This window comes from Gorilla gorilla, chromosome 3, assembly GCF_029281585.2.
Source record: "Gorilla gorilla gorilla isolate KB3781 chromosome 3, NHGRI_mGorGor1-v2.1_pri, whole genome shotgun sequence".
Lineage (NCBI taxonomy): Eukaryota > Metazoa > Chordata > Mammalia > Primates > Hominidae > Gorilla > Gorilla gorilla.
This window is the reverse complement of record NC_073227.2, coordinates 195,783,087-195,798,265: the sequence shown is the minus strand read 5'-3', so window position 1 is coordinate 195,798,265 and position 15,179 is coordinate 195,783,087. Positions and strand designations below refer to the sequence as shown.

The window sequence follows — 15,179 nt, the reverse complement described above, 5'->3', positions numbered from 1 at the left end:
CTGCCTGAAACTCTGGAGCACTATTTCAGAAGTCCTTCATCCTATAAATTTGCACTGAGTTTTATATAAACTGATATATTTCTTTTGAATTATTCAAAATCTTGCTTAGTATACCAAAACCAAAACCAAACTGTTAAATACAAAACAATATAAACCCCAGACTACTTTAAATATCCATTCAGTAGTTGGGCTATAAAAAACCAAATGTCATGAATGAGAAATTATTTAAGGAAAACTAGTAGACAAGTCTGTCAGTCAAGGACCCTACAACTACAAGTTTGCAAAGTGATTTTGAACCTCTTTTGCTAAAGCAATTTCAACCAGGAGTTGAATTCATGAACTGGGATGAATCAATCAGATTCTTAATTTTATGGTGCTCAGTCTTTGCTGAAGTTTGTCTGTTTTTTCTACATTTGAGTCTCATAAGATACTACTATCACCATTCAGCGCTCTTTTACATAAACTAGGTTGAGTGGATTTCTCTTCATTTCAATTAAAAATATCCCTGACCGAAAGAGTCATGGTATCCAATGAAAAAGCCAAATTTCAGCATAAGATCTTGGCAGTTTTCTAAACATATGTGTATGTCACATCATTTGTTTTACTAAACTTATCTGTGAAAAATATGTACTGGTAAAATGTCTGGCTTGCCCAAGGCAAAACAATAGTTAATGACAGAAAAGAACAAAATACAAGCTTCCTGGCTAGCCATCTGGAGCCTCATCCATTGTATCATGATACCTTCCATTTTATTATCTTGAGCATGACACAATAGGAGCTAATAAGTCTTTCCTAAGTAATTTTCAATATATTCTGAAACACTTAATTAGTTTCCTTTAAAATAAATAAGTCATTAAGAAGCTACAAATCAGTGAGTTAATTAGCTGCATTATGGTCTTTTAGCTCTTTCAGTTGAAATAAGCTGATGCCAAATCTATAAAGAAATAAACTATTACCCACGAGAAGAGACAATTTTTAGGAAGTTATAACAATTACCATGAATTTCAAGTTTAGCATTTTCAAAGCTTAGTCAAAATGAATGAGTGCATGATGAAAATAAATCTTATAGATAAAACCAATAAATTGTATAAAGATTAGATTTAAGAAATCTCAAATAATTACACTAATTTTTGTCATATATTTCACTATAGAATGGAGTCCTCCTTCCCCACCCCATCCCCACCATAACCCAATATTAACTCTTCACACTCAAATATGCTATGTTCATGTACAAATGATATATAATTTATCACTGGCAACTGGCAAGCACTGAATATAGATACCCCTAATAAGCACTAATTTATGTAAGTCCTGAATGTAACACTACTACAATATCAAGCCTGGTTAAAAAGATACCGACAGCATTTCAATTCACAATTCTGGTTTCATCTTTAAATGACAATTTTCAGACTATGATTTTGATGACTCAAGTTTCTCTTTTAAATTTCTACCTCTTGATTTTTATCTACTTCTAAATCTTTGTTCTATAATACCATTACCAAACACCAGGGGTTCAGTTTAGATCCCATTGCTCACCTCACAGAAAGCCAATCACTGAGACAACGAGTATTGCCAGGAAAGAAAGTCTTTATTTGGGTGATGTTAGCCAGGAGACAGGAGATTAGTTTCGCCTCCTCTCCAGTTGACTAAAATTGGAGGTCTATATAACAGGGAAGGAATGTAACTATGCACAAAAAAACAAGAATTAGGGAGGGGTAAAGAAGAGGAGTTGATCAACAGAAAGCATGTAGTCAGTTGGACAATCATGATAGATGAGGATTTTGTTGTTCATTATCTGGATGTAGTGATCTGGTACATTTCAGTTCCTTGATACTATCTGGGAGAACTGATGGCAGGTTTTCTAAGAAACGAACATAGATGAGACAAATGTAAGTCTCAAGTTTTAAGACCAGGAGGAGCAATTTCTATGCTTATTCAAAAAAATGTAAACATCAGCTCTATGGGAAAATTGGGCCAATTTCAATATTATTTTTATTATTCATCAGCATCACTCCTAACTTGGGCACAAGGATGAGAAATGAGAAAGGTTAGACCTTCTCTAGTGTCAAACGTGTACTCAAAGCATGACTACTGGTTGGTTTGGAGGATCAAATTCTGAGGCTTGACTTCTCCCTCATTATATTCAGTTAATTCATTTCAAAAATATTTATTTTTGAAATATTTATTTTTGAAATATTTATTTCAAAAATATTTATCTAGATACTTTGGATTACTTTTAGGGCTATTTAAACAAATGAAACAGTGACAATTTTTGTTTAAATAGTAGACCCTACAAAGGAGGCAGATAGACATATATCAATCCTGTAAAAATTGACAGTTACAATTGCAACAAGTGCTACCAAGGAAAGACAGACTTGAGACACATTTTAGCAGTATTTTCTAAAATCAGAGAGAATACTTAAGGCTTCCTGGGGAAATTATGCTTAAATCTGGATCACAATGAAAGTAAGAGTTAATGAGATGAATAGAGGACCAATGAACACTTTAGGCAAAGGCAATCACTAGTAGTAAGTTGGAATAGACAAGTCAAAGAGAACATGGTAAGGTGTGGTTGAATTATGGATAAAATTAGATGGTAAGGCCAACAGGATGGATATGATACGTAAAAGTTAAAAGTGGAGTCAGTAATTAGCAAAGATTTTCATCTTGAGAATTGGAAGAATAGAGTTGCTATTAACCAAGTTTGAAAGGAATGCAGAAAGAGCAAACTCGTGTGGAAATGACAAGAGTTTGATTTAGATGTAATGTCAGATATCCAAGTGGAGATGACAAGTAGGCAGTTGGACCCAATAGTTTGTAGTGCAGGGGAATTCATAGCTCGAGATATAAACTGAAATTGCTCAATGTACTCTATACTATGTCTGAAACTATTAGACTGGATAATATCACCAAGGGACGTGTCATTAGAGAAAAAAGTCTCAATATGAATTAATTGGATTTAGCTCTGTGGAGGATATTAGGACCTTGACAAGAGCATTTTATTGATGGAGTGGTGAAAGAGGCTGGTGTGGATTCAAGAGTAAATACAGATGTTGCTCAACTTATGATGGGGTAACATCTTGATAAACTCATCATAAGTTGAAAATATCATGAGTTGAAAATATATTTAGTATACCTAAGCTACTGCACATCATAATTTAGCCGACTCTACCTTAAACATGCTGAGTACACTTACATTATTAGCCTACAGTTGGACAAAATCATCTAATACAAAGTCTATTTTATAATGAAGTGTTGAATATCTCATGTAATGTACTGAAAACTGTACTGAGAGTAAAAAACAGATGTAATCTGTATTATTTTAAGCCAGCCATTGTCAGTTTTTTAACAACAACAACAACAACAACAACAAACAAATGGCAGCCCAAACCATCAGAAAGTCAAAAAATAGTAAGTTGAATCATCATAAGGCAGGCATAAGCATCAGATTCCACAACAGAAAGTCAAAAAATAGTAAGTCAAATCATCGTAAGCCAGGCACTGTCTATATACAGAGAGGAATTAGACATTGTGAGTATGTGTAATTAAAGTTTTGCTTTTAAGAGAAAGGGGCAGGTGGCTGAGACAAGTGATAGAGTAAAGAAAGTTTTTTTTGGGGAGGGGTTTGGTTTTAATAATACAAATAAAAGCATGGTTTGAATGCTTATAGGAATGACCCTGCAGAGAGGGTGTTGTTTATTGGAAAATAAATGAAATCAGGAGATGCATTGTGACTGAAAAGAAGTGCTAAAATCCATTTGAGAGTATGCTACACAAACTGAGAAGGAGACAGAATGTCTGGTGTAGAAATCAGCAAAACCTCACTTTCCTGAATTAATTAGCCAGTGCACCACATTGAGTTATGTCTATTAATTACAAAAATTAATTATCACAAAGTAGTTAAAATTAATCTTCTTAAAGTCCATATAAAATCTATGAAAAATTTTAAATTACTTTACTATCAACTGCACTTATAATTTTTCTTTTTGCATTTATTTTTGCATGTTTACTGTGATGTATCAAGTCTATTCTCTATCTTTCATTTTATCAACTTTCCATACTGCCTTCTATACATTTTCTTCTGGTTTGCTTTCCAAACAAGTAATTCTCTTTTTAGCTATGCCTAATCTGCTGTTAAGATAATTGAGTTCTTAATTTTATTTCATTTTTAAATTATGGAATTGCCATTTAGTTATTAATTATAATAGATTTCCACGTTGAAATTCTCAGTTTTTTTATTTTTTATCTACTTAAACATATAAAGCTTAATCACTGTAACAAATTCATCATCTGAATCTTTGGTTTATCTATTTCTATTTCACATTTGTCTTGAGTTGAAGATCTTAAAGTTAGTTCTCTTTTACTTTTTTTTCTGCTTATTTATATTACATCCCAGATGTTGTACATATGAATCAGATAAAATTTGAGGTTTAGACTGATATATTCTTCCTCCCAAAATGATGTATTTAATATGTTTGCATTTATTTAGAGAGGTAAATTGCTAGCAACCTGGGGTTATTATTGCATTCCAGCTTTGGAAATTGACAGGATTTCAAGTAATACTTATCTTCCTTCTAAGGTTCTGTATTTCTGGGTCATTCTTACTAAAGTTGAATCCTTAAAAGTTGTAATTCTTTGAGATCTCTAACTCATGTGAGTTCGCCATTTTGGTGAATCCTAGAATGCAATTTTTGTCTTACTAAATCCATAAAGTTTTCAAAACTGGTGTTCAGGTTGTCAGCCTCTCAGTTATGACTTACAGAATTTATTGCCACCCCAAAGGGACATGCATCTCCAAATATAGGGATTGCCTTCGAATTTCTTTTTACCTAGGTCTCAATCATGTCATTTTTCACTGGTGTTTTTAGCACTGCCATGGCACTTTTTAAAAAACCTTTTCTAGTTGCTTTAAGCGGAAGCTTTGGTTTGTTTTAAAATGTAGGCTTCTACTTTCAATATTTGAGTGGCCTAGAAAAATTACTAACTTTTCTATATACCTTTTTTTCTTCATCTGTAATCCATAGGTAATTATGACTAATAACATTATTATGGTAATTAAATGATATGTATATTAATCCTGTGCCTAAGATATCAGGAAGCAGCTATCATTTATCTTCGAAAAATTAAAATTCCTAAGTCCTTATTCAATTGCAGGTAGAAATGAGATCACTTCAAAATAATAATCATATTTCACTGGCACATTGCTGACAGTGACAAGAATCAAGATCCTAGTAGCTCATCAAGTTTTAGCTATTTCTCTGTCTCCAGAGGTGTTTTAAAAATCTTTTTTTTTTTTTTTTTTCCTTTTTTCAGACAGAGTCTCCGTCTGTCGCCCAGGCTGGAGTGCAGTGGTGCTATCTCGGCTCACTGCAAGCTCCGCCTCCCGGGTTCACGCCATTCTGCCTCAGCCTCCCGAGTAACTGGGACTACAGGCGCCCACCCCCACACCCAGCTAATTTTTTGTATTTTTAGTAGAGACAGGGCTTCACCGTGTTAGCCAGGATGGTCTCCGTCTACTGACCTCATGATCCGCCCGCCTTGGCCTCCCAAAGTGCTGGGATTACAGGCATGAGCCATCACGCCCGGCCTTAAAAGTCTTTTAAATATTCTTCCATGTTGGCCTTCTTTTTTTAATTATTAATGTCCAAAAATTAACTTAAGGCCTACTTCACTGGTAGTGTCTTCACTGCAATGATTCTTTTTCTTAGCCACTATGATTTAGTTTGAAATACTCGAAACATCACATATTCCCAGATGACCAAGTTTCTCTTTAGTTCTCCCTACACTGAAGCATAGGGAGATGGGTAAAACGCTCATATCTTTCATTCTGTATCTTATTTTTCAAACTGTGGCTAGAAATATCAATTGCTTATGTTACTTACAAATTAGAAAAGCCCAAATACTAAATTTTTTTTCACAAGGGCCCATAACTCTACAGGACTGGCCCACAGAGGTAGTGAATACATAGTAAACTCTCTTTCTCCATCATACCCCAAACCTTCCCTGCTTCAGGAGCCTAGGCACTGATTTGTTCCCCAAGAGTCATTCTTCCCTCTGTGCAAGTAACTTTTGAAAAGAGATACATGGAACATTGTGGCCCCATGTCTCAAGGTCTGTCTCAAACCCACGTTATGTTTCTCACCTTCAACTTTCGTATTTTCTCGGAAAATTTTAAGGTGTATTTAGCAGAGATACTTATTGGCGATTATATTAAAAGTCATCATAAAAGCATCTGTATTTATTGGCTATTTTCATCCTCCAAAAGTGAGTGAATATATTTTACTCCCCTATCATTTTTTTTTTTTTTTTGAGATAGGGTCTCACTCTGTTGCCCAAGATGGAGTGCAGTGACACAGTCATGGCTCTCTGCAGCTTTGACCACCAGGGATCAGGCGATTCTCCTGCCTCAGAGTAGCTGGGACTAGAGGCGTTTGCTATCTCTTCAGCTAATTTTTGATTTTTTTGTAGAGAAGAGGTCTCGCTATGTTGCTCAGGCTGGTCTCAAACTCCTGGACTCAGGTCATCCTCCCACCTCGGCCTCCCGGTGCTGGGATTACAGGAGTGAGCCAATGCGCCCAGCTATTACTCTCTTACCTTATTGGATATTATTGTTAGATTTTGATGTTCTGTTTCAATACTTGAATGAATTGGTTTCTGCCAACATTTATGAAATTAAAGTTTCTGAACTTTCAAGTAGCATGTCTTTATATAAATAAGAATATATAAAATACCTAAGTTAAAAAAATTCATTGATGGGAATGTGTATGAGCCCACACAGAGTTCCCAAGAAAAGTTAATAGTAAATGAAATACTTGGTGCAGCACAGAAAAGAAGAGTGAAGTGTGGGAGGCAAGCTAATTACCACAGATTTTGAGGAGATTCATAAATAAAAGACTATTCGAAAAAGTCAAAGCTGCTTCCTTCCAAAGTACCGATCATAGCTAATTTGCTAACAATCTTAGTAACTTGCTATAAATACCTCAGCTCTGTTGAAACTAGGAGGTTTAGACAAAATAGAAATGGCTTTGATGGTAAAGTTTCTTATCCAAAATTCATTCTAAATTAATATTGGGTTTCTTTTCACTGCCTCTTCCTACCCTGAGTTTTAAAAAGCTTAAAAAAAGTTTTTGGGCCGGGCGCGGTGGCTCACGCCTGTAATCCCAGCACTTTGGGAGGCCGAGGCGGGCGGATCACGAGGTCAAGAGATTGAGACCATCCTGGCTAACACGGTGAAACCCCGTCTCTACTAAAAATACAAAAAATTAGCCGGGCGTGGTGGCGGGCGCCTATAGTCCCAGCTACTCGGGAGGCTGAGGCAGGAGAATGGCGTGAACCTGGGAGGCGGAGCTTGCAGTGAGCCGAGATAGCGCCACTGCACTCCAGCCTGGGTGACAAAGCGAGACTCCGTCTCAAAAAAAAAAAAAAAAAAAAAAAAGTTTTTGAATATGTGTGTACAAATGATGTGGGCTATTTCAAATTTAGAGTAGGATGCCAAATTGGTTATATGGAGCCTCATACTATGTATTTATTACTGTGAGTTCCCTTAAATGACTAGTTTTCTAAGGGCTGTCTGCTAATGTTCACATGGTACAAGGCTCAGATATTACTGTAATAAGAAGAAAGTTTTAGGAGAAATATATTAAAGTAAGAGTTTAGCTGATAGGAAGTCTTTCTGTAAGCAAAGCCTCCACCCCTTTCAGAAGAGGAAGGGGCCAGGCGCGGTGGCTTATGCTTGTAATCCCAGCAATTTGGAAGGCTGAGAAGGGTGGATCACGAAATCAAGAGATCCAGACCATCTTGGCCAACATGGAGAAACCCCGTCTCTGCTGAAAGTACAAAAATTAGCTGGGCGTAGTGGCATATGCCTGTAGTCCCAGCTACTCGGGGGGCTGAGGCAGGAGAATCGCTTGAACCCAGGAGGCGGAGGTTGCAGTCAGCCAAGATCGCGCCTCTGCACTCCAGCCTGGTGACAGAGCGAGACTCCGTCTAAAAAAAAAAAAAGAAAAGAAAAGAAAAGAAAGGGATAGACTATGTAAAAATGCTTTTTAGCCAATAACTCAATGTAAATTTGCCAACAATAAATTCTTTTGTGTAAAAAATGTGAATCTTTAAAAGTAAAATCAATTGCCCATAAGCAATTGAATGAGTCTGTATCATGGAAGGAAACATCAGTAGTACTTGAGTCTTTTCAGGCTGCAAAAACAAAATACTATAAACTGGATGGCTTATACACAACACAATTTATTTCTCCTGGTTCTTGAGGCTGGCAAGTCTAAGATCAGAGCACCAGCAAATTGTCTGGTTTTGGGCCTGCTTCTTGGTACATTGACCACTCTCTTTTCACTGTAACCTCACATGGTGGAAGGGGCAAGGAAAATCTCTGGGGCCTCTTTCATAAAGGCACTAATCTCATTTGGAGCCCTTATGACCTAATCTCCTCCCGAAGGTCCCCACTCCTATTACCATCAACTTAGGGTTTAGAATTTTAACATATGACTTTTGGGGAGTCCAAAATTCACGGCATTGACACCATATGACATTGAGACCATAGCAACTCATAAAGAAAATTTAAATACTAATCTTTTCAGAATTTTCTCATTTTATAGGCATCAATCTGTAGAGTTTGGTTTTGATTCCTGTTACAAAACATAAGGATTTTGCTCACACCGTATTAAGAAGGGAACCAACAGATCATTTACTTCATTATCTTCTCATTTTTCAGCTCCTGCTCACTTCATAAGGAGACCACACAGAGTAATCGACTGAACTGTGAACACTCGAAAGATTCAGATTTGTGTTTTATATACTTTACTGTTTGTAGCACAGTGCTTTGCATCAACAAATTACATAAGAACTCAAAAATCATTTTTGCAATATATACCATATATTTGATTACATTATGGTATAAGAAAGGATACTTTTACATAATAAATAAATGCACTATAATTTTATTAGTAGCAAACTTTTCTCCATTTATAAAAGGCTTATAAAAGTTTGTGTATTGTACTTTAAAAACAGTTTATCACCTCTTACATATTCCTCCTCCATCCCAGCCCAATGTATATTTCATGTATAGTTCTCAATACATTTATCAAATTATATTTGTGCATTTGTTAATTTTAAGTGCCATGTCAAAAGAACCATAATTTTGTGTTTAATTCACATTTATGGTAAAATATATTTTTAATTTCCAGCATTAAAGAATAGAAAAAAATAATGGGACATTTGACTATAAAATATATAACTGTTTTTAGAGAAAGCAGATAATTTTAGTAGATTTTCTGCTACCAGATGAAGTACTTCACATCTTTCTAAAGGTATTTACCAAAGATATATCTTCCATCTTGGTCTATGTTAGTGATAAAAGGTAGTATGTTTTCCTTCCTCCAGCTTAATTTAATTATTAATTGCATAAACAAAGAAAATTTATATATTAGCAGAAACTATTTTAACAACATGTTGATCTTTAAAAAGGTTAAGCACTGAGGTTATATATATATATATATACAATATAAATATATATAATTATTTATTTATAACTTTTTTCTCTTTGGGACTATTCTAGGTATGATGCCAGGCTCTTTGGAACATGTCAATAATGGCTGTTAAATAAATAAATGAATGAGCTACTACTCATAAAACTCTTGTCCTCTACTAAATGGATTTTTATATATTCCCACCCCTGGTGAATTAGTCATGATTTTTACATAATATACTTGGAAGCAAATATTTTTGGCAATGAAAGTATATTTCAAATAGAATTTTTACAGAACCAATATCAGATCAAATTTCAGGAAAGCAGTTATTGCAGTAGCTCAATTATTGTTTTTTGAATACATCAAAAGAAATGAGATAAGACTTAAAATATTAATAACAATTTTTAACCTTCAAAAAGATTAAGAATGAGTTTGTCATATTTAAACAATAACTATCTTGCTTTTTAAATTTAGTTATTCGAAAGGGATAATTGGGTGCTGAGAGTGCTTGTTAATAGGGTTTGAAATATTCAACCAGGAATTTGGGACTATACAATTATAGTGAGCATAGTGTGTGGTGTGTATGTGTGTGTGTGCGTGTGTGCATAAAATTGTGTTGTATTTTGATTGTTTAACGCTGTTGCCTTCCTATAAATGTCCAGAATTCTAGGAGTTCTTAAGCAACATGATCACATACTACAGAAAATGCAAGCATCACATGGCACTTAACATGCCAGTCCCTACCACTACTTGTATTTGGAGTAATATTTTTTTAAAAAGTACGCAGAGATGACATCTCTACATCCACTACTGGAGAATTTTTAATACCTTATTTCTCATATTGATTCAAATATCAAACTATTATAATAGGTGGTTTTGATGGATAAGTGATTGCTTAGTATGAGATGAGAAAAATGTGATTTTTTATTTTCTTATTCTATTTTAAGATTAATGTTCAATTGTAACATTTGGAAAAATATTTTAGAAATGAGTTAATGAAAACTAGAAAAAGACAGACTTTTGTAAGATATGATTTGCATGAATGAAAGGGATTATTATCATTAAAATTTAGCATTGGTCTGCCTAGATAAATAAAATTACTTTTTTGTCAAAGCTGTTGGTAGATAGTGAAAATCTTAAATCTAAAATTAATTAAGATTTAATCTTAATTAAATCTTAGTCTTTTATTTTTTGTTTATTGTGCTAATACTTGCCATATCTGAAAATATATATGAAAAGATAGATGATAGATAGAATTATTTCTTTATTACTGCCACAAGAATAACAGTCACTTGGAATATTTACTCTACAGTTTTTGGACATATATTATAGAAAAATCCTAAAGACAGACTTTGCATCCTTTCTTTTAAAAGCAAATCGTGGCCAGGTGCAGTGGCTCATGCCTCTAATTCCAGTGCTTTGGCAGGCCAAGGTAGGAGGATTGTTTGAGTCCAGGAGCTGGAGACCAGCCTGTACAACATAGTGAGACCCCATTAGGCGGCTGACACAGGAGGATCGCTTAAGCCCAGAAGTTCAACGCTGCAGGGAGCTGTGATTGTGCTGCTGCACTCCAGCCTAGGCAACAGAGCAAGACCCTGTCTCTAAATATAAATAAATAAATAAATAAATAAATAAATAAATAAATAAATAAATGTAAATTTTGACATTACTTATGAAAAAAGGTATTTTTTTGAAAGACCTACAAAATAGTATCATGGTATGCAGTTGATACCATGGGAGTAAATAAAATTATTCACAAAGAGAGCAATGGAAGAGCTCCAGAATGGAGCTGTGAGGGGCATGGTTATTTAAAGCAAAGATATAGTAAAACAAATATAAAAAGAGGTCTAGGAAGGCATTATTAGAGAGTGACATCAGCAAAAATAATAGAGTAAGAAACACATAGTAGAGTAAGGACCTCCATAAATTCTCTTCTTTATGAAAGCAACAAGAAAACTGGCAAAAAAATAATTGTGAGAATCAACTTTTTCAAAAGTCTGACAATTAATCAGAGGCTTGTAGTGATTCCTGAAGTTGTATATTGAAGAAAAACATTTTTCTCTTAGTAAAAACAGTGGGATTTGTGGCATTATAATTTGCTCAACTACCCACCCCCTCTCTTCAGCTCCGTGGTGACAATGTAAACCAATAGCCCCAAATTACAGGAAAAGTCCACAACCTGGCAGCCACCAGAGGGGACAGCATGGAGTCTGAACTCCTTTGAGGCCTTATTCTTTAAGAATGATCATTATTTAACTTGTCTGCAGGTTTTCTGGAAGACCCCATTTGCAAATCTATTTTTCTGTGACCTAACTTCGAGTTCACCCACTGCCAAAAGCCTTTTTCCTGAAGAAGTTTGTTTAAAACATTTAGAGTCATTTTTTTAACTTCACAGGTGCCTAAGGCAATCAGTAATAGTGTGGGCACACAATATACTCAACAAAAATGTTAAACGGAAAGCATTGGAATGATATGTCCATATGGGTTTGGAAAAACTGCATATATTCCTGGTTATCTGGAAGGCCACATATATGGGCTGAATTTTTTTCTCCCTACACTCCTGTGTTGAAGTCCTACCTGCCAGTACCTCCAGACATGACTTTATTTGGAGGTAAGGTTTGTTACCTTACCAAGAGGTAATTAAGGTAAAACAATATGCCCTAATCCAATGTGCCTCATGTGCTTATAAGAAGTTAGAACAGACACACGTGAAGAAAAGATCATTTAAAAAAAACAGAAAATGGACATCTACAAGCCAACAAGGGAGGGCCTCGGAGGAAACCAACCCTGCTGACAACTTGATCTTGGACTTTTAGAATTGTGGGAAAGTTAATTTCTGCTGCATTAGCCACCTGTTCATGATACTATGTCATGGCAGCCCTAGCAAAGTAATACACCCAGGGTTGTGTGCATGCTCAGGAAATACCTGAAAAGACCCTTAGCGCTCAACTCTGGCTGACTTTTAGGCCTCACACAAGTGAAAGTAAAGTCCAGAGTAATCAACTGCCTGACACAGTGTTGAAGGTATGACCCCATGACACAGAATCCCCAGCAAATACTGAGTCACTTATTGGTTCTAGAAATTAATAAAATCCATGTTCAATTAGTAGCTGATCTCTAAGCTAACCAAGTAGATATTCTAATGGTCCCATATTATAAAGAAAGTAGACTTTACAGAATTAGTTCAAAAAAGTCCATTTAAAAAAGAGCAACAACACCAAACTCTGGGGAGAAAAGGCAATATGATTTCCATAGTCGCCACAGTATATTACTTAAAATGTCCAGTTTTCAATAAAAGTTACAAGTTTCTCAAAGAAACGAAAATATATGGACCAAACACAGGAAAAATGCAATCAATAGAAGCATGCTTAGGGAGGCAAAGACATTGCAATTACAAGACAAAGACTTCAAATCAACTATTTTAAGCACATTTAAAAATTAAAGGAAACCATGTACAAAGAGCTAAAAAGAAAGTATGATAGTGTCCCACCAAAAAGGAAATAATAAGGATATAGAGATTATAAAAAAAGAACCAAAGAGTAATTCTGGGGTTGAAAAGCAGCATGACAGACATGAAAAATTCAATAGAAGGTTGGTATTAGTTTCCTATGGCAACTGTAGCAAATTACCACAAAGAACAGAAATCTATTCTCTAACAGTTCTGCAGGCCAGAAGTCTGGAATCAGTTCACTGGGTCAAAATCAAGGTGTGAGTAGGTCCGTGCTACCTCCAGAAACTCTGGGGAAGAATCCATTCCTTTTCTCTTCCAGCTTCTGGTGGCTGCCAGCATTCCTTTGCTGTGGCCGCGTCACCCCAATTCCTGTCTCCATGGTCACATTGCCTTCCCTCTTCTGTCTCTCATCAAATATAATTCTGCCTCCTTTTTATAAGGATAAATATCCTTATAAGGATGCTGTTTCATGTATCTTTATACATACATATATCCTTACACTTTGTTGCATATAGAACTGCCCTTGATAATCTAGGATAATGTTCCCACATTCTGTGCACAATGTGAAGGATTGTGGTTCAGTATACATAGTCATCTAGTAATTTTTTTTTTTTTTTTTTGAGACGGAGTCTCGCTCTGTCGTCCAGGCTGCAGTGCCGTCGCGTGATCTCGGCTCACTGCAAGCCCCGCCTCCCAGGTTCACGCCATTCTCCTGCCTCAGCCTTCCCAGTAGCTGGGACTACAGGAGCCCGCCACTACTCCCGGCTAATTTTTTTTTTTTTTTTTGTATTTTTTAGTAGAGACCCGGTTTCACCATGTTAGCCAGAATGGTCTCGATCTCCTTACCTCGTGATCCACCCGCCTTGGCCTCCCAAAGTGCTGGGATTACAGGCGTGAGCCACCGCACCCGGCCGTCATCTAGTATTTTTAAAAGAGAAGGAGGCAGAGTATTATTGGTTCAGATCAAGATAAATTGGTATATTTGTTGGTAGGAGGAGGTAGAAGTTTATTTTCTGATAATTGAAAGGAGAGATTTTGCAAGGGAAATAAAGAGAATGGTTTAAAAGCAGCAGCATGTAGCTACAAAAGCTCCAACGATGCTTTTCCACACTATTCTTGAACCATGGAATATAAACAAATGCTTCTTGATAGGACAGGAAAAAGTTACTTAAAACCAGATGGTAGAATAAAGCTCTAGAGTCATTGAGAAGATAGGTTTTTAAAAAAAAAAAAAAAATTCTTCATTATAATGATTTTTGTATTAGAATAAACTTCCCAGTGATCACAATGACAGTTTGGTTGAGCAATAAATCAGAGATAAAGGATCACGAAGTCATATGGAGCCAACAGAATAGGGAGAAAAAACGCTTCCATTCTGGAAGAAAGCGAGAATGACAGAATGAGAGTCACTGGGGAAACAAGTGACTCAGAGTTCCCAGAACCAGACAGAACCTCTAGAACAGGGCAACAGCTAATAGATACTGTTATTTGTGATTCTGTGCTTACAGAAATCTCATTCTTATATTATCACCAAGATTGATGAGATTTTAAAACTGTGCCCATGAATCACTGCATATATCCCTGTGGTAAACAACTTAATGATGATGGCTCTAAGCCCCAATTGTACTTCTCACTAAAATTCTGGCAGGAGAAATCTAAGGAATTTAATAACTGATCTTGTTATGATCATGTGGTGACCCAAATGGTTTGATTTGGCAATGTCCTGAGTTGAATGACAGAGCTGGGAGCATGTGATGATTGATGATCTTCAGGAAGTGACATCAGCTTGAACACATCAGTTCCAGAAAGTCAGTTTCACTTTCCTGAGCAAAACTCTGTGGATAAAAAGAATCATTTGATCTTAACAAGCAGGCCCCAGCTTCTGTTGGAGAAGGCTATGTAAGTGAAGAGCTGGACAGGAGAAGCAGCCTACACTGTGGGTTTCTAGGATAAGTAGCTGGACACAAAGGAAAAAAATTGGATGAAAAGAATATAGGAACACACTACCTTTCCTGGACACAGGTTCTACTAATATAATATCCAGGTGCACGTGGTACATTTATGGCAATTTCTCAATCTTGACACACAAATTTTAGATCTGAACGAAAGCTATTGTAGACTAATGACATGTAGGTAAAAGCAGAATGAATTTAACTTTGTGTGTTGCTAATTCAGGAAGCACTCTAATTGAAGAAAAAAACATTGTTTAATTTATTAGAAGTTTTTTACTGCTAAGAAAAATTCACAAAACC

At 35.7% G+C, this 15,179-nt stretch overlaps 1 protein-coding gene across 3 annotated transcripts in view; it reads left to right on the top strand.

The window, feature by feature from the left end:
* The window catches only part of GLRA3 (glycine receptor alpha 3), a 184,642-nt gene that overhangs the window by 25,090 nt on the left and 144,373 nt on the right, over window positions 1–15,179 (top strand). Inside the window, exon 1 of one of the 3 annotated variants that reach the window (XM_063705649.1) lies at window positions 14,751–14,826. The exons of the other annotated variants lie outside the window; for them this stretch is intronic. The gene's annotated coding sequence lies outside the window, so the exon portion shown is untranslated. Of the gene's footprint in view, window positions 1–14,750; window positions 14,827–15,179 lie in introns of those variants that run through there. 3 annotated transcript variants of the gene reach the window in all.